Source organism: Prionailurus viverrinus, chromosome F1 (genome assembly GCF_022837055.1).
Source record: "Prionailurus viverrinus isolate Anna chromosome F1, UM_Priviv_1.0, whole genome shotgun sequence".
NCBI lineage: Eukaryota > Metazoa > Chordata > Mammalia > Carnivora > Felidae > Prionailurus > Prionailurus viverrinus.
Genome location: NC_062577.1, coordinates 14,672,375 through 14,696,450, shown reverse-complemented (window position 1 = coordinate 14,696,450; position 24,076 = coordinate 14,672,375). Strand labels below are relative to the sequence as shown.

General features: G+C 45.3%; 1 protein-coding gene and 1 long non-coding RNA gene across 4 annotated transcripts in view; both read left to right on the top strand.

Moving 5' to 3' along the window:
- Window positions 1–8,074: 8,074 nt before the first annotated feature.
- LOC125155478 (uncharacterized) lies at window positions 8,075–11,363 on the top strand. Its single transcript, XR_007148241.1, has 3 exons — window positions 8,075–8,153; window positions 8,788–8,996; window positions 11,257–11,363. It is a non-coding gene; the product is annotated as an uncharacterized LOC125155478 (long non-coding RNA).
- Window positions 11,364–16,322: 4,959 nt separating this feature from the next.
- KIAA0040 (KIAA0040 ortholog) overlaps window positions 16,323–24,076 on the top strand; it is a 47,588-nt gene continuing 39,834 nt past the window's right edge. For all 3 annotated transcript variants that reach the window (XR_007148080.1, XR_007148079.1, XM_047840127.1), the window contains exon 1: window positions 16,323–16,713. The gene's annotated coding sequence lies outside the window, so the exon portion shown is untranslated. The remainder of the gene's footprint in view (window positions 16,714–24,076) is intronic.

Genomic DNA, 24,076 nt, shown 5'->3' with positions numbered 1-24,076 from the left:
GGCACATGGGGGGATTCGTGGCCCAAAAAGCACAGTTCAGTTGAAATGCCGCCATGGGCACATCTGGTCAGAGTCTTTGCCCCCCACCTGGGGCAAATATGTGCTAGATGTAAAGCTGCAAGATAATGACGGCTGCTCCCAAACTGGTAACTTGAAACTCAAGATTCACCTCGAGCACTGTGGTTTCATTTCCTGCCCGGAAACGGAGCTCGGTGTCACAGATGAGGCCTAAGATGACAAATGTTTCTAAGACAGGTTCTGCGTTCAGCACGGTTTCCTTTGCTGTGACATACTGGTAAATACTACAGAGCTTTTTTGTGTGTGAGGTCAGACAGAAAGCACAATTTGGATGAACTTCGCCTTGGATTTCCCACTTATGGATGAAATGAGTGTGCAGCATACCCTGGAAGTTTGGCATTAGGTGAAGCTCCCACCCCCCTTGGCAGTGGTTCCCAATCTCGTAGAATTCACTGGGTAGGGAGAGAACAGGCCCCCAAGGGTTCCAGCCAGGAGGTAACAGGTGCACTGAGCATCCCTCCAGGAGGACCACAGAGTCACCGTAGGCAGAGCCTGCCCCAGCTCAGCACCACTGGGGTACAGCCTTCCATTGGAGCAGAAACCTATATTTGTAAAGGTGTATAAGGGAGTGTTTAAAAGCATGAATCATAAAGCCAGAGGTCCAGGTTCAAGTTCTGTCTCTGCCCCTTAATACCTCTGAGACTTGAGCTATCCAAGCCTCAGCTTCCGTATCCATCAAATGATGCTAATAATGGAGCCTAATAATAAGGGTCATTGTGAGGATTATTAAGACAATGAATATAAAGCAATAAGATGTAGCAGCTAGTATGCAGTGTTTTGCTGAGCCATACTTGAGCTTGAGACAGAAGGAAAAGTCAACACTACTGAACTTCTCTTCATTTAAAATCTTGACAGTTTATTATGAATTTCTTGCATTTTTTAATTTAAAAAATTATTGCATTAATATATTATTATCTTCATGATTGGGTTTTCTTTTTTGCCATCCCTTAAATCTTGCACATGCCTACAAATTCAGTAAATATTCATTGCTATCATTTTACCATCCTCGCACAATGACTGCACAACACAGATTAGCACTGAATTATTTAATGTCTTGTATTAGTCATTGTTCCAAGTGCTTATGTGCTGTTTTTCCAACTAATTGGTACCCTTATTAAGGGCAGAGATTATGACATATGTCTTTTATTCCTAAAACTGCTGAGTACATAAGAGATTCAAGTAAGTACATGTCCAGCAATTGCTTACAGCCTATGTAGACAATTCACCACTCTGCTGTTCTCCAGTCATGTCATGTGTTTGATGGTTTTGTTCCATGATCCTTGAGAGCTGGGATGACATCTGGCATTATCCTATGCCATGTCTGGCACAAATATGGAGGGACAAAATCAAAGAACAGGTGGGGATCTTTGAGTTTATCTAATCCCACCTGTTCACTTTCCAGAGAAATTATCTGATGCCCAAAGAGGTTGAATGATGTGACCAAACCAATCAGTGATAGCACTGGGTTGAGAATTCCATTCTCCTTGGCTTTCTCCACCCCAGTACTTTGTTAATTTTCTTTTATCTCTCCATTCCTTTTGGCACCAAGCATAGAGCTCTGCATGCAGGAAAAATTCAATAAATGATGTGGATTAATGATTTCTGGAACCTGAGTAATCTTTGCTTAAAGGGGGGAGTATGGAGTCATTGACCAGGAAAGCATATGTGTATTTATTTACCAACTATCCATATCTCCTGGCTCAGTGCAGCAAGGTGGCTAAGAAAATACTGGATTCAGACTTAGACAGCTCTGAGTCAAGCCCTGGCTTCACTACTTCCTAGCCATGTGACTTTGGATGAAATTAAGTTTCTTAAATTAATTTTCCTCATCCAAAACATGGACAAAATAATGGCACTTACTGCATAGAGTTGTGGATTATTACACAAAATGAAAACATGTAAAAGGTACGGCAGACTTCCCAATATAGTAAATACTCAACAAATATTAGCAATTATCACTATTTCAAAAATAAGCTCTAAGAGTTAGGTGGGCTATAAGGGCAGACAGATAGAGTTATAGTTATGGTTGTGTAATATACCCACATTTTTATATTATGGTGGATAGGGAGCCTGGGTGACTCAGTTGGTTAAGCATCGAGCTCTTGACTTCAGCTCAGGTCATGATCTCACAGTTCGTAAGTTCAAGCGCTAAGTTCAGGCGCCACATCAGGCTCTATAGTGACAGCCCGGAGCCTCCTTGGGAGTCTCTCTTTCTGCCCCTACCTCTCTCATGTGGTCTGTTTCTCTCTCTCTCTCAAAATAAATAAATAAACTTAAAAAAATTTTTTTATATTATGGTGGATAAGAATTGGGAATGGGGGGGCTAAATTATCAGTTGAGCACTTATGATTATGCCAAATCTATCCCATGAAACCTCATAAATAACTCTAATACCCACAATATTCTGTGGGATTTCAGTTCCATGTAACCATGTCAGGGACTCCGCCCCCTCCTGAAACTTTACAGATTTCCAAAAGCACCACGAGCCCAGACCAGTAGACTACAAACAGGGATCTGTCATAGACTGAAGAATGCCTAACTATAATGTCATTTTTAGTTCCATTTCAGAAGAAAACACTACATTAGCAAGGATGCCTAATCAATAAGCAGAAGCCCAAATATCATAAAACGCTCCATGACTTGAAATGGCCGCCAGCACAAGCCTGGTGCTGTGAACAATGGATAGCCTAACCCGGGGAAGCCAGTTGCACAATTCAGTCAGTTCCCACAATACCCCACCTACATTCAGTCTCAGTCTCTTTTCCCCTCAGCACAAAGCAAGACTCTGAGCCCAAACTTGTACAACTTCAGGGGACTGGACGATATGAGGTAGAAGTCCATGTGGAAAGCAACTGTGTTTCAGTACTTAGAACCTGGGGAAAGAAACAGGCTTGAATATGCCAAATTTCCAAAGACCACAATGTTTTACATCCTAACAGCATCTTCATTCCAAAATCCTCACACTGCTTCAGCTTGTCTGGCATTAACATCCAAGGGAAGCACCTATGGGTTCACTGAAGTCACAAAACTTTAAAGAACACTTAACGTTCAGGGTGCCTGGGTGGCTCAGTCGATTAAGTGTCCGACCTCAGCTCAAGTCATGATCTCACAGTTCGTGAGTTCGAGCCCCACGTTGGCCTCTGCGCTGACAGCTCGGAGCCTGGAGTCTGCTTCCAATTCTGTGTCTTCCTCTCTCTCTCTCTGCACCTCCCCCACTCACATTTTCTCTCTCTCTCTCTCTCTCTCTCTCTCTCTCTCCCTCTCTCTCTCTCTCTCAAAAATAAATAATCAGTTTTTAAAAAAACTTTTTAAAAACTTACAAAAATAACACTTAATGTTTATAGCACATGGGTAAGAAAAATGAGGGAAAATACAAATATAACCATTTCTATCCTGGGTCAAACCCTCCATGGGCACTCTAAAATTTCTTTTCAAATTCAAGTTTCCCCAAAACAACATGGTATCCTAAATTGGATCCTAAAACAAACAAACAAAAATGGACATCGGAGAATAAACTGGTAAAATCCAAAGATTCTTTAGATCAGGTATGTCTGGGTGGCTCAGTCAGTTAAGCGTCCAACTTCGGCTCAGGTCATGATCTTGCAGACTATGAATTCACGCCCAACGTCGGGCACTGTGCTGACAGCTTGGAGCCTGGAGCCTGGAGCCTGTTTCTGATTCTGCGTCTTTCTCTCCCCCTCCCCTGCTCATTCTCTCTCTCTCTCTCTCTCTGAACAATAATTTTTTTTTAATTTTAAAAAATGGCACAAAGTTTCCTTAGATCAGTTAATAGTGTAATATCAATGCTAATTTCTTAGTTTTGACAAATGCACCATAATTACATCAGATATTAACATTAGGGGAAAACTGAGTGAAAGGTATTTATCTTTTCAATGTTTCTGTAAATCTAAAATTATTCCAGAGTTTATTCAAAACTTTATTTTTGAAGTAGCAAAATAATAATAATAATAATAATAATAATAATAATAATAATAATAGTAAGTCAAGATTTCTTTGCTGAGGAGCTTTTGTTTGATGAGTGGGAAGATTAGAGATTATTATTCTCTCTCCCCAGTAAAAAGTATATTTAAAAGACAAAAATCTCCAGCTTTTTACTAGAAATCAACCAAAGATGGTTGACTAACTCCTTTCCCCTCTAGGTAACATGTTGGGAATAAAGGACAAAATGGATGTAGAGCACTTGACGCGGGTCAGGAGTTGGGGAGGGGGCATTTATTTCCCTTTACTCCTTCTCAGGACATCCCCACAGGCAGTGCCTGTCATCCCTCAGGGAAATTGTTACAGGTGGTCCCTCTGGGTGGAAGGAGGGCTCCTCCGTGTTGGCAAGTAGGGCTCCCTACGTCGCTGGCCTCTGGAGGACCTGCCAGATGGCTTAGCACCTGGACATCAGGCTATAGTCTCTCCCTCCATCACCCTTCTAGAGAGCAGCTTGTCCTCTGCTAGGCTCCCGTCAGGCCCTCTAGGAGTAGCTCTGTCCTTGCACTACTTTCTAAAGAACAGCCCACCCATCACTCAGTGGGGATAGGGAAACAGAACATCCTATCGCTTACTTAGTGAGTTGCTTTTTGGTAAGAGTGAGAAGGGAAACAAGGATCCACAAGCTGAGGCTTGGGGGCCCAGCCCCTGCCCCACAGAATGTTATCATGCTACATCACAGGGAGGCTCATTTCTAGAGCAACCCTCACTCCCCTTGTCTTGACTCAACTTTAAGTATATCCATGTTGGCTGTCTCTTATTTCCAAGAAACTCTTAAATTAACTAGACCTTGCTTTGTGTGACAGTGTAGAGCCCCTCCATTCTTCCTGGCATTGCAGGAAGGCAGCCTTGTCTGGTCTTGCAGATAGAGAAGATTGGTGACAGTCCCAAGCTTTTATGTTCTACCCCCATAGGTCGTACATTTCTTAAATAATCTCTATTCCAAATACTCTGCCTTATTAACCTAGCAACCATTCGAATGTCTCAGAAATTTAGAATGTTTCAGTATGTATTCTCTCCCAGATAGCCTCATATACCTAGAAGTGGCCGCATGTTCTTGCCAGCCCGTGATCTTCCTTCAGTACCCAGCAGTCAGATTACCCTTGATAATCTGGGCATTATCAAGGTCATTCTCATGCTTTTTGGCCACTTAGCATCTGAACCCCTTCTATTTTTGGGGAGTCCTTCTCCCTGTGAGGCAGAGCTGGTCTATAGAGGTGAGCAACGATAGACATTTGCTTACTAACCTCCCAGCAACCGGAGGGATGACCATGAACTAGGCTCCACCAGTAATATACATCCAGTCCAGACTTAAATTGGAAACAAATCATATGAAAAAGCAGAACTCACACAGAATCCCTTCTGGCAATGCAGACAGCTCCATCCAGTTTACGACAGACCCATGGACAGTTTCCAGCATTTACTGTTGGTGTGGCATGGGGACAACTATCTGCGCTCAGCAGGAGCAGACCAGTTCTCCAGCACAATTTGGATATTTCCCCTGGCTAAACAGCCCCTGAGTCTAACCCATTGGCCTTCCTGGAAATTCTAGGACCAGGGCCCAGTTCACAGGTCAGCAACCTGTGTAGTCGCACAGGGGCCCAGGCTCAGCATGGACTGTGCTTGGTTTAATGTTCTGCTGTCCATCTTCCAATTCTCAAAATTTTGACTAAAAGGCCTCATATTTTCGTTTTGTGCAGGGCCCTGCAAGTAAAGCCAATCCTGCTGTGAGCTAGTGAACAAGCTTCAGGTCAGGGACTTCTTAACCTTTTGTGTGCCACACTGCCCTTTGGTGGGCTGGCAAAGCCTATGAAGCACATGAAGAATGTTTCTAAATGCACAAAATATAATAACCAAGAATACTGAAAAATAGTTAGAAATTTTTTAAAACAAATCTATGATAGCATAATATGTGTGCTTTTTTTATTAGTACATTAAATAAATCTAGTGGTAGGGTCTAATAAACCACCCTTACCCAGAAGTAGTAATGAGCATAAACAACACTTTGAAATGTCTGTAATAACTGAAACTGACTTAAAAATATCTATGATTTTGGGGGCATGGGGGAGGTGCCTGGGTGGCTCAGTCGGTTGAGCATCCAACTTCGGCTCAGGTCATAACCTTGCATTTATGGATTTGAGCCCTTCGTCAAGCTCTGTCTGTGCTTACAGCTCAGAGCCTGAAGCCTGCTTCGGATTCTGCATCTCCCCCTCTCTCTGCCCCTCCCCTGCTTGTACTCTGTCTCTCAAAAAATAAAATAGAATGTTAAAAAAAGTTTTTTTGGATATATACATCTATGATTTCTAACAGTAATAAATTCACATATACCTGGTTCAAAACTTAAGGAAATGCTGAATTCAGTGAAAGATTAACCCAAAAAAGTGACTCATCCAATTCACAGAGCCCCTAAATTTTATTTTTTTTAATGTTTTTAATGTTTATTTATTTTTGAGAGAGAAAGATACAGAGCGTGAGAGGGTGAGGGGCAGAGAGAGAGACACACACAGAATCTGAAGCCAGCTAAGCTGTCAGCACAGAGCCCGACGCAGGACTCGAACCCACGAACCGTGAGATCATGACCTGAGCGAAATCAGGCACTTAACTAACTGACAGAGCCACCCAGGTGCCCCAGGCAGAGCCCCTAAATTTTAAATAAAATTTAATTTAACTTAACTTTAAAACTTAATTAAAATTTTATTTAAATAAATTCTTTTTTCACTTCATTCAGCCAAAGTTATTATTTCAACAGAGAAGCTTACAACAGAGAAGCCTGTAGAATATAGGGCCCAGGGTGACGCAGGCCCTCAGACCAGCCCTGAGTATGCCAGGATTCCCCACCAAAAAAACACAAGCAAGTACAGTAGTGACAGTGGCTCCAGATGAGTCAAAAATGCACCCAGCACAGCCGTGCCCTCAGCTGTTAGGATCTTTGAGGAGAAAGTGTCAATGATGACACCCCAGGATGCTGTCTACAAACCATGTGACAAGCTCCACGTGTGTGGTATAAACCAAGTGATCCTGGTTGAGCAAGTAGAGATCCCTTCCCACTGGGAGATGATTATCAGTAACGGCTCCACACCACCAGAAGGGAGATAAGAGCACGGCAGGGTAGTCATTACTCCAAAACCCACAGCAGGCTAACAGAATGTTGAAGAGCCCTTTCCTCCATCTGCCAAATCCTAACCCAGGATTCTCTATTCTAGCCTAGATCACCTGTATTTCAGTGGGAGTTTGTTTTGTTCAGATCTCAAAAGAAATATCCAAACATACCTCTGCACGTACTGCTCTCTTGTTCCCCCTTCACTCCTTTTGGGAGGGGGCACTCAAAAGCCCTTTGAGGCAAAGGGAATATCTACCTACCTCTTGGACACACTTGAGAAGCCTGGGTTTGTTTAACAAAAGTAGAAAACAAATCATTTGCAGATATCTTGAACTTTTCTGTTACCCCCACTTTATAGATGAGAAAACTGAGGGTCAGAGAGGTTGTGACTTGCCCAAGGTCACCCAGGTCTCTTGCCTCTTAGCTCAGTGTCCTCTCCTCTGCCCACACCACTCCCATGAGTAGATCATAACAAAAGGGGAGGCTGTCTCTGAAAGGGAAGTACATTCATGCAGATCATCTAAAAACCGAGATACCCACACTCCAAACACTGGAGAGCAGGTGTCAGCTAAGAGAGAAGCTCAAAACAGAAGACAGATCCTGAATCCTCTGGCCCCCAAATAGGCTTTGATTTGAGTCCCCAACGCAGGACAGAATTCATTTGGCTGGTGACCAGCACACAGAGTCCTTCCCATTCCTGCCTGGGAGTTATGCTCATAACAACAGCAACAGCAGGAAAAGGGCTTCACGAACATAAAAATAAACAAACTTTCTATTTTTAGCAGAGCTGCAGCTGTGAGAGCTTCATTATTTGCATTTTAGCTGCAGCATTCTGAGGGAGAAGAGGCAAGGGTGGAGGGGTGGGGGATGGGGACAACTGGGGGCAGTCGCACTGGGAGCCAAATTTTCCATTGCTGAGCCCAATTACACACAGGACACAGAAACCAATGTCCAGCCTGGAAGTCTCTGGAGTCTGCAGGTCTGGAAAAACTGAAGAGGGTCAACCAGGAAGCCAGCCTGTGATTGGGCTCTTTTCTGGCCATATATAGAAATAAATAATCCTTTACCCACATGGGTTTTTAGAGCCACAGAAAACTGTTGCCTAGTGACTCCATCAGAGGAGTGTAAGCTCAATTGTAAGTAGAGACCTTTTCGTCTTAACTCAGGTTCTCATTGGAACCTGTGTAAATCTCACAGGAGCGCCGCTCCAGCACAGTCCAGGCTTAACCACTGTGCCCAGAATTCTCGATGAGCCTGCAGTGTTTTCTCCTGCCCAGCTCTCTCTGACAGCTGGCAGCATGGGGAACTTGACAAAGGACAAGCCTAATGGGGAAGGTGGAGAATGATAGTAGCTGTAGTTCCTCCTTTCTGTTTCCCTGGAACAGGAATGGATGTTGTAAGAAGGAAGTTAGTTTCAAGGCTGCCACAGAGGAGGAGTAGAAAGGTCCTTTTCTTATAAATGTCACAGAGGCTTTAGGAAAAGGATACACTTGATGTGATTTCAGAAGAAAGTCTCTTTGCCTGTGCTAATCTCTTTAGCCAGGCCATACCTTGACCCCATGTCTCCTTTAATTATGTTCTTTTTCCCCTCTTGTGTCCCTTTTCATGCACAGTCCCAGCTATATGTTCAGCCCTTTGTGAGGAGACAGAATTGCAGTCCTGAAGAAGGAAAGAAGCCAACACTTCAGGCGCTCACAAGGAGGAAAATTCGCAAGGAAGGGTGCCATGCTCTTCCATGACTGGGGAGCCCCTCTACAGCCTCCCAGGTGTGGCCTTACATCTGAGGAGCTTCCTTCACTGGCAATGGGGAACAAATAAACAGGTAATTTCATTACTGTGGGCAGGCTCTACGTGGGTCAGCACAGATTCCCTCAGGAATACAAAAGACCCACTTCTTCCTCAGTCTTGGAGAGTCAAGATGTTTTCAGAGGAGACAGTGGCTGACCTGGGACTCAGGCAAATAGAGATTGGGTAGGGGTAAGGAGCTCTCTTCAAAGGCCACTCATCTAAAGGTAGCTCTCAAATAATATGGCAAGACATATAGCAAGGCTAAAATATACAAGAACCACAAAGATAGTTGATTTCTACCTCCCAATAATATTTACCTTGTCACCCAACAACATTACTGAGCAAAGCAATTGTCCAATCATAAGAAAGAGTATCACAGTCTATTTGAACATGGATTTCCACAGTTAACAGTGTAAGGGCGCCTGGGTGGCTCAGTCAGTTAAGCGTCCGACTTCGGCTCAGGTCATGATCTCATTACTGAGCAAAGCAATTGTCCAATCATAAGAAAGAGTATCACAGTCTATTTGAACATGGATTTCCACAGTTAACAGTGTAAGGGCGCCTGGGTGGCTCAGTCAGTTAAGCGTCCGACTTCGGCTCAGGTCATGATCTCATGGTTCGTGAGGTCAAGCCCCACATTGGGTTCTATGCTGACAGCTCAGGGCCTGGAGCCTGCTTCAGATTCTGTGTCTCCCTCTTTCTCGGCTCCTCCCCTGCTCACATTCTGTCTCTCTCTCAAAATAAATAAAGATTTAAAAAATTTAAAAAAAAAACAAAAAAAAAAAAACTTGAGCCCTAGAACTTGGGGCTGGAAGAGATCATATGGACTACATCTCCAGAGATAGCAACCCCTTCTCAGCACTTCTGCCAGGTGGTCACGCAGCCTCTACTTGAATTGTTCCAGTGATAGAGAGCTGTGCACTGATCAAGGCAACTAGTTAGCTAGTTAGTTAGCTACTAAGGCAGAAGCTAGAGTATATAATGGCCTCCTACCAGGCTGGAGTTTCTGATTCTCTTCTCTCAGTCTCTCTACACTGCAATAAATCCTACAAAAGGCCACCAGCTTAACTTGTGAGTGATTTGTCCATTGTTCCAAATCTGCACTAACCCCAACTACCAACATACAAATTCTGATCTTCTGCTAAAAGACTAGAAGAACCCATATCGAAATGTAACATTGGTTATCTTTGGTCACCAGGTTTACAGATGATATTTTGTTTTTCTCCTTCATACTTTGAGTCTTTCCCTACACTTCTGCATTAGAGAGAAAGAGAGGTTGAGAAAGCATCATCAAATAAATAATGTTATTTTCAGAAAAGTCCTACCATTTATTCCTTCTCTAAACCTTTGTCCATGTTGGGTTCAACAGAGAAACTTTCAGTCTCTTTTGCTGTCTTCAGATTCTTCTGCATCTCCTAAATTCTGGCCAACCCATCCCTATCACACAAAGGTTTCCATGAATGCTCCAGCCCTTACTTCCCTTAAATACAAATGTTAAAACTTAGCACTTCATTATAAGCAATTTTCTAGGATCTGCTAATCATTTCATGGGTCAGTTTTACAGTAGATTGTAAATTCCTTAAGGACCATTTCGTAGTGCCTACCTAGCACAATACATTCTCCATAAACAATTGCCCATGGCTGGATGGATGGCTGAAATGCTACTAAGTTGTGTTTATTACCTCAGTTGGTTAGAGCACAGCTTAATAAGTCACCTCTTCCTGTCCTTCTCAAACTGTGGGGTGGTGGGAGCACATCCCTGGAGGTATAGGAAAAGTGTGTCAAGTGTATATGAAGCCACAAGATATTAACTAATGTCCTCCTAAAGCAACAATTTCCTACCCTTTAGGGACACCCTGGTGGAAAAGTTTAAGAAGCACTCCGTAGCCCATGCTTTTTCAAGGGCAGGAATTCCCTCCAAGGCAGATATCCAGATTCTGCTTGAGTTCATCATGTTAGGCTTTGCTTCTAGATACTTTCAGATGACCAGTAGGTTATACTCCACCAAGAAATGTTCCTGGAATGTATCACTCATCCCACACACAACAACGTAGACACCACTGACCGAGGAGCCAGAACACCTTGGTTCTTGTCCAATTACGCACTATGGTGGGCAACCATAGTTGGCTTCTTCAAGCCTTAGCTTCTCATCCACCCTGCCCTCCTAATAGTAATTGGGTGAAATTAAATAATACATGTGAAATGTCTTTGTAAACTGAAAAGTGCATATAAGAACCAGGTATTATTATTGTTGCTATCATCCCAGAATCAGTTCATTTGTTTTTGTCCCACAGATGCAGAAGCTGTTTCCCCAACCTGTCCAGTTGATTAAAGCGGAGGGCAGTGGAGCTCTGAATCCAGAAAGTTCTGGGCTGAGGTCTGACTCTAGGTTAAGTTCCACCACACTAGGGACTGATCCATTTTTGTATATCTCATGTTTCTCAAGGTATTGGGAACATGTATGTACTCAATAAATGTGTTTCTGTTTACTGGAATCTCTACTTACCATCTACCTGATCTTTGAGAAAATTTTTTAACTTTCCAAATCCCAGTCTCCTCATCTATTAGATTGGTATTATAGTATCTCATAGTGCTGTGCAAAATTTGAAGGCAATGTGCATATCCTACTTAGCACAAAGAAAGCAGTAAGTCAATGGTAGTTAAAATAGAAAGGATGAGTGTATTTCTGCAACTTGGTAAATGAAGACTATCACATTATTATATATTTCTGTCAGCCCTTCCTTTTACCTGTTATGGAAAAGTCAGCCTAGGGAGAGGAAGTTTGTTGGTGGCAAAGTTGACATTCTGAGTCACTGAGCTACTTAAGGAAGCAAACTTCAAAGGCACAGTTACTTTATGGGCCCTCCAGGCAAGAGGAATAAACAATTTCAGCCTTCACAAAAACTTCTGCCAGAATGAATGTGCTGGGCAGGGCAGGCTGGGGTTTCCCAGACGTCTTGCTGACACAATGGCAAGAAATGTTTTATCTAGTGCATGTAAATCTATATGAAACCCACACAATGGGCTCACTCAGTAAATCGATACGTAAACCTGTCCCCAAGAGAAGAGCAGAGGACAAGGGGAACCACAAAGAGAGGCAGAATGAGAACTCTGTAGGGCTCTGCTCTGGCCCTGAGACCCCTGCCAGGAAAATGGAATCCAGAGGCCTGCTGCTTACATTTGAACAAAGCCAATGCTGAATCCCCAGAAAGAGCACCGAACGGTAGTGCTGGCCAGTTTGCAACAGCCAGAGACAGTGCTATAAAAATAGCTTTCAAGACACATTCTGAGGGGCTGTGCACCAGAAACAGAAAACGAAAACAGAACCCCTTCATGCCCCAGAGGTATAAACAAAGCGCTTTCCAAGCCAGCACCTGTCCCCAGCCACATCAGCCCTAGTAATGGAAGGGGTTGGGCAAGGTGCTGTAGCTCGAGAATCTACAGGAGCACTGAAGAAAGCACAAAGCGCATGCAGTGTTGGGACACGTATGCAAGGGGAGACATGTGGATTATCAAGGGAGACATCCAAGAATTTCCTAAACTTTCCCCAGTGCCAAGATTTGCAGCTACAGCCGTAAAAGTAACATTTTTCCTGGCAACCCGGATGCAGCACTGAAGACATTTTGGGTGTTGCATTGAAAAGAGTTCCCAAGAAAAGTATATTGTCACTGCTCTTTTTAGAGGAGCTTTCATAATTAGACTAACTTATGTCAGAATTCAACAGTTTAGAAGGGAAAGTCTGAACAGAAATCTAATCACAAGAGGTAAATGTAATAACTGGTATGAACACAGGCTCTCTAAATCTGTTTAGAAGTCCAAAGCCAAAATGAAAAAGCAGCGCCTTTTAAAAGGGCTGTAAGGGGAGCAGAGGAAATACTTTCTTAGAATGGCTATAATTAAGCTGAACACGCACGAGACTAAAAATAATAGACAGTATCTGCAGAAAATACTTGGCTGAGGTTAAAAGAACAAGGTTTTGCTGCCTTCGTGAGGTAAAGGCCACAGAGACTGTACAATTGGGCAGGTAACATTGGCATTGCCAACTGGCTCAAATCCAAGCTCTATCAAGGCCAAGACAGTTGTCCACAAAGACCCCGTATATGCACAGTGTAAGGGCCACCCTGAAATCCCAAGCACATGGAGCAGATCTTAGCTTCCTCAAGTTCTCCTTTACAGCTCTGCCATTCACACGTCTGTCCAAGCCTTTTTGGAATCCATCTATGTTGCCAGCTTGTGCCCCCTCTGGGAGATAATCCAGTCCATAAATTCATTACCTGCTGCGTGGTGTAGTATTTCCACTGACTTGTCTTGAACTTGCCTCTCTCGTGATTCCAAGATGCTGTTACATTTCAGGATCTGATGAACAAGTCTGCGCTCATCTTACCCACGCCATTTATAGGCAGATCATTCCCTCCTGACAGCCTGTGCCTTGTCAACAGACCTTCTGATTTCTAGTCAGTCCCTCAGAGCATCCAGGCCGGCATTCAGTAACTTTCTGTAGCCCCGTTTATGATTCTAGATCCTCGGCCAAGTGTCACAGGCAAGAATACACCACAGTTGGAGGGGAGAGCAAGATAAGATTCTTAATTTAATATTTTCCATACCTGAAGAACATGCCCATTGGGGGTAGCCCAAATATACAAACGTATTATATTCGACACGTCTTCTAGACTCAGGGCATTTGCAAACCGATGGGAAAGTGTCCGCAGGCAGCTCAAAGTGGATTGATGCTGGCCAATAGTGCAAGTCAACCTGTCTAAAACAGCATTGCCAAGCAAGAAAAGCAAGTGTAGTCAGTCCTCATGTTCACAGCAGACTATGGCTATATACTAAATGCCCCAGTGATTTTCACAGCACAGACAGGGAAGTCTTTTGTCCCCAACATACTGATGTGCTAAACTTAGTAGGGGGCGATCACTCAAATTTTCAGTCTCACTTCACATAATCTGCTTATTTTGGCTTCTTTTTTTTTTTTTTAATTAGATGTTAATGTTCTGTTTCACTCCATTTAGAGCCCACTAACCCCTTGACCACCTTCAAAAATCTTTATGGAAAACGTAAGAAATAATGAGGATTAAGCAAGAGGTAACAGCACTGTGGTTGCCTGGGGCCGTTTATGAGTTCATTAGAATTAGGATTTAACTGCCAAGAGAATAAAATAGAATGTGGGTGCTCTAACCTGCTTTTTAGTAAGGGATACATCATCCACCCAGACTGAGAACATTTGGCCAGATGCCCACTCCTTTTCTTCTGCCATGATTGCATCTTCCAAGTAGAGTCAGTCCCTCAACAGACCGGGCAGCCTTGGCAACCAAATGTGAGTCAGTCCGCCATCTTGCTCACCTATGAGTCACTGATTTCTCTGCCACAGAAGCTGTTGGCTTTCCTTGTTTAACTGAAATATCACAGAGATACCACGTAATGGATAGGCCCCTGATTTTCTTTCTCCCATTGGCAACCATGTCTGTGAAGCCCTCAGCTCAAGTCAGTTGCCTCCATTTTTCTTGTTTAGTTTCTTCCTGTTTTTTTCTTAAAGGTAACCCTAAATAATCGTCACTCAGGCCACAGCCAATCTGTAACATTGCTCTAGATATCCAGAAAAGCTTTTTCTGTAGCCTTCCCTCCAAAGGCCTCATTCCTGGCCTGAACATTACCTTTGGGCAAGCATGGATTTCCTTCCCAGAAGGCGAGTTCCTCCTTTACTGGATGATAGAGTAAGAGGACAGACTGGGAGTTTGGAAACACTGGAACTCAAATCTGGGCTCCAGTATCTATTAGTTATGTGATGCAGAGGAAGTTAATTAACTTCTCTGAACCTGTTTCCCTGTAAAATGAGGAGAATACTACATCTCCTAAATGCGTTGTGAAAGATTCCATGATATGTGCAAACCTCCCGGCACAGTGGCTGTGCCCTTCTTGCAGGTGGAAGGAAATATCCATTCTCCAATCCTTTGGCCAGCATTCAAGGCCTCACTACCAGCCCCACCCCCCACCCCTTCCTGTCTTCCTCAATACCCTCGGATTCTATACCCTGGCTGTAAGCTCCAGGAGTGTTGGAGGGATCAATTCTACATACTTAGACATCTGCAGGCTCAAAGTATGATTCCAGATGGAGCTTCTGACAGCATGGGGAACACATCAACTGAGGGAAGCCCCTGAGTCTGGACACTTGCAAGCAACCTTGCAAGCCCAATCTTCCCATTTCTGCTGATGCTACCCAATTGCTTGTTAAGCCCACTGGCTTCTGGAACCTGTCTTCTCCCTTCCTGTTCCGACCTACACTGAGTTCACTCCACCTGGATTTCTGGGAAAAGAGTCTCATCTAATCTCCTTCCATTGGAAGAAAACATTTCCCCCCTCTTTCCTTAATCATTCTTGGCATTTCTGACTAAAGGGCGGGGTTTTCTCTTTGGCCTTTCAACTGAGAGCCATTTGGTTTCTCCTGTACTCACACAAATGGATCTCTTGTTCCTCAGTGGAGATAGTTAACTGCAAAACAGTCATTTTAATGCCCACATGAACACCAGCCCTCAAGCACAGTAGGTAGAGGGCAAGACCCGGCTCAGCACCTGGGACCTGGTCCCTGAGCACCTGCAAATACAGTCAAGAGGGCAGCACCTGAGGCACATGTCATGGAAAAACTCACCCAGATGACTCAGAGAGGGCCCCTCCAGGGCCAGGTCCTGGCATCACCCCGTCCCCTGCCTGCGCCCCAGTAACCTTGGAGACACTGAACAAGCTCCCTACCACGGGTCACCAGAAGCTTCGAGTCTCGAGTCCCTCACCCAACATTGGCATAGGCCCTTTCATTTTCTAGCGTTCCAGGTACTCGAAACCGGACCCATGGACATCAGAGTAAAAACTGGATGGAGGGCAACTGAGGATGAGAGGGAGGAATCTCTGAGAATTTTCTGCAGGCAGTTTCCCCCTCCATCTCTGCTCTGACAACTCGTGATGGTGCAGTCTTCCTCAACGCCTTCTGCGAGCGGCCCAAAGACTGCGTACACCCTCTCTCACCAAGCCCGCAGCGATTGATTAGGGCAGCCGGTCGCTTTGTTTGTCCAGATAAGGCATGGGAGCCTTCACCCAGTCTGTCCCAGGGCCTCCCTCCCAGATGCCTTCCACCCCCCCCTTCCAAGAAGGCCGCTCCCTTAGGCAACACTGGGCTGTCTTCACAGCAGCCCAAGTTCCCCCCCTGAATCCCTGAATCCTCTCAAGTCCCCAGGAACCTGGTGCATCTGAGAAATGGACTGGGGACCGGCTCTGGAGGAGAGTGGCGCGTCCCGTAGGAGGCGTGTTCCGGAACCGGTGGGGCACCCACACGTAGTGGCGGGGCGGGGGCCGCAGAGGGAGGGCGCGTCGGGGCGGGGGCGCCGAGTCCAAGGGCACCAGCGGTCTGTGGGCCCCGGGCGGGGAGCTGGGGCCGAGCCCAGGCGGCGGGAGAGAGGGCGCGTCTGATTCAGGAAGTTGTGTCTCTGACATCAGGGGCAGGACGGAGTTGGAGCGAAACCTCAGAAATGTGAGGCTCCAGCCTCGGGAGGGCAAAGAACTCACAGGGGGCTTTCCTCGTGGTGAGGGCAGGTACGCGCGGCGCCCGCCCCCCACCTACCCCTCCGCGCCGCACCTGGCTCCGCAGGGGGGCGGGCTTCCGCACAGGGACCTTGACCTCCGCCGGGGCCCCTGCTGTCAGACGGGCCACGCCAGACCCCGGCGCCACCGCGCCTGTAGGAAGCCCTCCGGTGGACTGCGAGGTAAGTCTCCAGACTGTGTATGTGTGTCAGACTGTGTGTGTGTGTGTGTGTGTGTGTGTGTGTGTGTGTGTGTGTGTGTGTGTTTTAAGTTGCCCTCTGTTTGGAAGGGAACTTCCCGCTCACTTTCGTTCTTTACAAGGAGGAGACCAGCCCCAGAGATCAGTGAGATTCCAGGATCGTTTCTAAATAGCCTCTTGGCCCTTCACAACTTCGGTTCTAGTTTGTTTCCCTTCTTGGGAGGATTCTCAGCAGCTTGACATCTGCTTCTGGGCTGAGTCCACATGGGTTGGGGGTGGCGGTTGGGGTGGAGTTCTCTTACTCCCGTTGACAAAGCTGCCAGTAGGAGCTTTGGGACCGGGGGACATTCTATTTGCTACTGAAAAAAAAGTAAAGGCCTGAAACCCACTAAAACGCACTCAGGCTTAGATGTTTCTAAATTATGCTAAGTGAAGCCAAATTTTCAACGGGGCTAAGAAACTGGCCAAAACGAAAATATGGCGTGGAGCCAGGTGTGGAGTGGGAACCTGGCTGCTAGTCTCCAAGCCTCCAGGGGATTTACTGTGACACAGATTGCTTCCTAATTTCTTTGAGTCTCTAAATGGTCCTACTCCCAGCACCCCATCCCCCCAGACCACCCATGAAGGTAAAGGACACAAAAAGACCTGTTTCCCTAGTATTTCCTAGTATTTCCAAGTATTTCCCTAGTATTCCTGTATTCGCAGGAATACATTGTGTAGTGATTGAGTTAAATAAACTATAGATGTTTTGCTGGTGGGAACAGCAGTCCTGCCTAACCGAAAGGGAAACCGAAGCAGACAAGAATTGCCCTAATTTCACAAAGAATGCTGGCGGCCCGCATTCTAGCTACCTTGCAGGACTGCTTCTCAGATTCTGTTCAATAAGGGGAAGGGGGGACAGGGGGTGGTGCCGGTAAATGCACTTGAGCATGTCAGCAGCACCTTCCTTCAAAGCTGGTGCAGTTCATTCACTCAGCTAAAGTTTGGAAGAATCTGAAGCTAATTTGAAGGAGCCCTCATTTTGAAGTCCGGTTGGTAATGGGGAGAGCCTTGAGTTCTAAGGAACAGGTCTGAAAAGCACCACTGATGCATCTCGTTCCTAACCCTTTTACAAACGGTTTGTCAACTTCCACCCAAAGAGTTCAGCAAGGGTCTTACCATCAACCTCCTAGTCTGATGTGCCTTCCCTTTGCCCAGTGCTGGCCAGCTGTGCAGGAAGATCTGATCAAGTCCTTCATTTCTTCTGAAATTCTGGCTCCCCATTCCCACCCAAGATACAATAGAGGAGAGGAATGCATGACAGAACAGATGTTTCTCCAGCCTCCATGCTTTGTCAATATCTAGCCTATAGAATAAAGTCAGAATGATTTCTGCCCGTTTCTCTGAATACTTAACTCAAGGGAATAATGGGCACCCAGCAAGCTAAGTTACTGACCTCATCAAAGAGGGGTGAACATCCATTCCCCTCCCCACCCATTCCTGCAGCAGTTTCTGTACCTACTGTGTGATAGGCAGTGTTCCAGGACCTTGGAATCCAAAGGTAATGAGATAATTTCTGCTTTTGAGGACCCACAATCTAGTAAATGCCACGAGACACAGAAACAAATATGGTTCAGAATAATACACATTACAGTAACAGTAGCTACAGAACACTGAAATAACCCAAAGGAGAGAGTGATAAACTCCCCTAGGAATTATCTGGAAGTCAACACTGCAGAAGTGATGGATGAGCAAGGTGTTGGAAATGGTTAGGAGTGATTAGGGAAAGGGTATTTCAGGCATCGGGAAGAGTATATTCAAAGTCAAGGGCATGTTGGGGGAACTGTGAGTAATGGGACTTACACTACTATACTAAGGAAGTCGTGGTTTTGGTATTTAAGCAGAGAAAGGGTGTGGTCAGATTTGTGTTTGGAAAGAGAACTAAAGGCCAGATGCAAGCTAGCTTAAGAGATGGGAGGCAGAGATAAGGAGGACCTCAACTAAGATCATGGCAGCGGGAACTAAAGGAAGGGAATGGATGCTAGTGATGTTTACAAAGTTAGAGTCAAAGTACATCCTGACCAAGTGAACAGGGTAGAGGAGGAGTGAGCGGAAAAGAGGATGATTATAAGGTGTGGAGCTGGGGTTGGGGGGGTGCACTGTGATGTCCAGAATGGAAACCATAGGAACTAAGGGAGCAGTGGACTTGAGAAATGGATTGTGGCAATTAACACTTCACACACATTTAGGACGGATGTACCCAAGAGATGCCCAGGAGGTGCCCAGGAGATTTCTGGTAGGCAGTGGCTATTCAGGTCTGGGGCTCAGGGAGAGATGGAGGCAGCAGGGCGCCTGGGTGGCTCAGTAGATTAAGCGTCCAACTCTTGGTTTCAGCTCAGGTCATGATCTTGCAGCTTGGTGCGTCAAGCCCCACATCGGGCTCTGTGCTGACAGCGTGGAGGCTGCTTAAGATTCTCTCTCCCTCCCTCTGTCCCTGCCCCTCCCCCACTCACACTCTCTCTCAAAACATATAAATAAGCATAAAAAAAAAAAACTGTCCCTGACTTGCATAAAAGCAGTGTTGAAGGGTGGCTAAAGGAGCCTGTAATAACGCTATCCGTGAGACCATGTTGACACTGAAGAATCTTGGATTTGGCCAGTCCTCATTGGCCTGGAGATACTATTTTTATATCATATGGTGACTTGCTGGTGAATCTCTAGATTTCTAAGGCCTTCCCAGGATGCCTTGCAGGTGATATCTAAAATTCTAAAATGTTGGAGACGACCCTGCATTAGTGGCACACAGATGCATTTAACCAAACAAGTGAATCCCTAGGAATCACTTCATCATATGAAAAATGAACACTTTAGTTCAACTGTGAGATCTGCCAAGACCTCTCCAGAACTCATACCCCAAGTTTAGTAATACACCTGTGTGGGAGAGTCCTACCATCATTAAAACAAGAAGGATGACTTTGCCAGAGAAAATTTTAAACCCTTATTGAACAGTACTTGAGGTCTGACTGCCATGGCTCAGATCAGGAAATTATGTGACCCAGTGTGGAAGGAAAAAAAAAAAAAACCTTGAACTTGGAAGTAGACAGACATGGATTCAATTCTTGTCTTGACCACTTATTAGCTGACCTTGGACAAGTCTTTGAATTTCCCAGCTTCGTTTCCCTTATATTTGAAATGGGAATAATTATTACTCACCAGGGCAAATTGAATCAGAAATCAGAATCAAATTGAAAAAGAAAGTTACATTTAATGTGCTCCATAAATTGCAAGGTTCTATAAAAATGTAAGTTGTTTTATTATTATTACTAATCTTCCCTCTTGAAGCTACCAACTTACCCTGGACTGTGTAGGTGTAAGATCTGGGGAGGATCTTCGGCCCAGACTTGCAGCTTTTTAACTGTATGAAATATTTTAAGGCAGCAATTATAAAAGTCTCCTTCCGTCATATGAATGGCATGCATCTACTCTGGCTACTTCTCCTTCTACTCCTTACCTACAGTGGCCAGAGCCCAAAGAAGTGAATGTTTATGCAGGTCGTGCACAGCACAAGGATTCCTGGGAGCTCATGGCTGAAAGCAGCCAGTATTCTACTTACTGGACCACGGACCTGCCCCGCTTGCACTGGGCCCACTCAGAAAGGAAGCTTTCTTTCCAATCCTCACCAAGGTGCTGGTTAAACCAGCACTGACCTTGAATCTGAGCATCGGTTCATGGCTTAGGTGTATCTGTGGTTTTCTTCTGTCCCAACTAAGGAACCCTAATGTCGTCCAACACAGTAAAGCCGACACCCAAACTTTCAACTAAACAGACTTCTGAGAAGGGATGGCTGTTGATGAGCAAAAGAAAAAAATAACCACAGGCTCAAAAACTTCAAACGGAAAAACACTTTGAAATAAGCCAGCCCCGCCCCTTACTTCACAGGTGAGCGAACTGATGTTCAGGGAGGCGAAGTGTGTCCCCAGCTCAACAGCTGATTAAGGGAGCGACCAGAACCCAAGCTCTGTCTCTCTCTGTTCAGGAACAGCAGACACTCTCTAGGGTTTCCGTCACCTGGACCTTCTGGACCTCACACTCAGGCACCCAAACACTGGCAGAGATGCAGAATGAAGAGGCTGGAAGGCTAAGCCCTCCCCAAGCAGCCTCCAGCAGGCTCCAGCCACCAGGAGCAGATCTTCCAGAGATGGGGACGGGTCTCCTCTTTTAAGGCATCTCCGTACCATACCCAACACTTCTGTTTGCTCAACTTCAGTCCTTAACGTTTTCTCAAAAATTCCCAAACACCTCTCAAAAAAGGGGGACTGCACTGGGTGTCAAAATTGACTGAAACCCCTTTTGTGTTTCATTAAACTTGTCGTGAGGATGGTTTCAAGACCATCGGACAGGTCAACACTAAACATCCAATATTGATTTACGCTTTCCCGTTCCATGAGAAAGGCTCCGGGGTGAGTAACAAAAGCTCATGAGACTCATCACGGGCACTGTAAGAGAGAGAAAACAGAGGCAGATAGACTTTTTCCCTCTTTATGCGGCAAGAGGAAAATCAACAGCCAATTCTTTGAAGGGCAGTCCCCAGGGCCACAGACCAGCTCAGGTTTCTGACTTTTCCCCCCACATGGGCCTGCGCCATCCGAGCAGAGCACCGCCTGGGGACATGAGTGGGCCTCGACGTAGCCTGGTTCCAAAATGAACCTCACGCAAACACAAGATTTCTTTCTCGGGGCAACTCCCACGGGGCCACAGCAGTGTCCAAACCAAATCCCAGCCCCTGGCAAAAGACTTGCTCCCACGATTGTAAGCAAGCTGCTCCATGGAGTTTGTTGCTAAGAGATGAAAGAAATCCTAATCATCGCTGTCGTTCTTGGTCAAAATTGAAGATTGTGATTGTAAACCTTTGTGAACTTGCCTTTGCTCTTAACCATCTACAGTTTCTTCCCGTTAGGATGTCTTTCAGTTGACTTTTATTCTCCTCAGATACACTCCTGATTTCAAGCTGGATAGGCTTCAGGAAAGTGCATCAGCAACTTCTTTAGTTTCCCAAGCGAGTCACAAAAGAAAAGTGGCAGAAGACAGGGAAAAAATATAACGGCAAGGAGGGTAGTTGCATGTTATAGTATTTTTAGTCTTCAGGTTATCCTGAGAAGGTACACAAGTTTAGAGATGGTGCGGAAGCTGGTTAAGTAAGTTAACCCCTTAACTGGGGTTAAGGTCAGTGAAAGAAGCGATGGAGGACACAAAGTTGTCTTAGCCGCTGTGTTATGGAAACAGAATGGTGCACAGTGGACACATCTTAGCCTACGTGGCATGCGGCCATGGCCCCCGTGGAAAGAGAAGAGAATGCTTCAGTGCAAGTCAGGAACCTGTTTTTCCCTCTCCAACCTGAGTGAGGATCTGAGTCTGCCCTTCTGGCCCTGGTTTCTAATCTTAGAATCTTCTGCAGCTCCACCAGTGGGACAAAGTGTGGGCTCTCAGAAGCTCTTCTGCTGTAAAAGCCCTGGCCATAGCCTGGAGGCTCCATCGGGCCACTCGTGTCCAGTGGCCTAACATCACCCAGGAACCATATAGGACAAAGTAACCTTCCTGATGATTCGGGACTGGGAGAAAACACGTTCATCCAACCTTTGTCGGTTCCTTCAGATTTCTAGTGTGCATGCTAGGCTCTCAGTAGCCATTTGTTCAACAGTGGTGCTAAGAATTTGAGGCATGCAATTTGACTGTCATGCTACACTCCCCCTCCCCCCCCCCCGCCCCCACACCGGCAGGTTGTTCTATGAGCACATCTCAATTGTTTATTCAACACGATGTGACAAAAAGTAGCAAAGCTGAAAGAGAACACACCGCTCTTAAGGCCAGCCCTGCAGACTTCCCCCATCCATGGAGCCCCTTTCTTGTAAATGACTGAGGCTCGCACCCTCCCTTCTCTCTCTGCCTTCTACTTCTGACCTGAAACTTTCCCTCCCACCCAAGGCCCACCATCTACTGAGTAGCAATTGCCAGTACAGCACAGTGGTGATCTAGAGTAAAACCTCCAGGCTCATCACATGTGTGACCCACACTGTCCCAAAATGAAACCTCCTCTGGGAGAGGGGAATACGTTTGCACCCCACACCGTCCAGACATGACCTGCCCAGTGCTCTCCTGGTTTCTGAATTAGAAACTCAGTTCCTGCCCTGTGGGATACTTGGCCCAGAGCCTTCCCTCATTCAGAAAAAAGACAATGATGTGCTGAGTGCCTTAGGATACTTTGCTGATTTCCAACTACCGTGCTCTTCATAGGTTTTCACAAGGATATTATTGACCCCTCTGAGGAAAAGATGATTTTTACTGGGTTTCCAATGGACGAATGGCACAGATTTTCACAGCTGGCCATGGAAGGAATATCTCATTTCCAGACAGAAGCACTGAGTCTCCTCTCCACCCTGTCTGGGACAAGGGACAGGGACTCAGTCACAGAGCATGTGCCACATGGGGAAGGAGGTCTGATGTTCCTGACTGACATTTTCCAGGAATAAGTCTTCAGTGGTTTAAAAACATTATTCCTGGGGCGCCTGGATGGCTCGGTTGGTAAAGCATCTGACTCTTGATTTCAGCTCAGGTCATGATCTCATGGTTTGTGGGTTTGAGCCCCACATTGGGGCTGACAGCCTAGAGCCTGCTTCAGATTCTCTCTCTCTCTCTCTCTCTCTCTCTCTCTCTCTGTCTCTCTCTGTCCTGCCCGCACTCACACACGGTCTCTTTCTCCCTCTCTCAAAATGAATAAACTTAAAAAAAAAACAACAGTATTCCTTCAATAAGGAATCTCCACCATTGAAATATGTGATCATTCAACATTTGGTATTGTAATGAATGAATAAATACACACTAAAAAAAGAATCAATGCCATTTTATACATCTTAAACAATTAATAATAGGAACTATATCATTGTTTTCCATTTACCATCTATGAGCTTCCAAGAAATTTTGCTTTACCTCCCCCCCAAGTTTTTATGAAGGTGAAATTCACATGACATACAATTAACCATTTTATTTTATTTTTTAATTTTTATTTATTTATTTATTTATTTATTTATTTATTTATTTATTTTCACTTTAGAGAGAGAGAGTGGGGGAGAGGGGCAGAGAGAGAGAGAGAAAGAGAGCGAATCCCAAGCAGACTCCATACTGTCAACACAGCCTGAATCAGAGCTCGAACCCACAAACTGGGAGATCATGACCTTAGTCAGAATCAGAAGTTGGTCGCTTAACTGACTGAGCCACCCAGGTGCCCCTCTATTCGTCTGTTGATAGACATTTGGGTTGTTTCTGTCTTTTGGTGTTGTGAACGTGCATGTACGAGGATTTGTTTGAGTGCC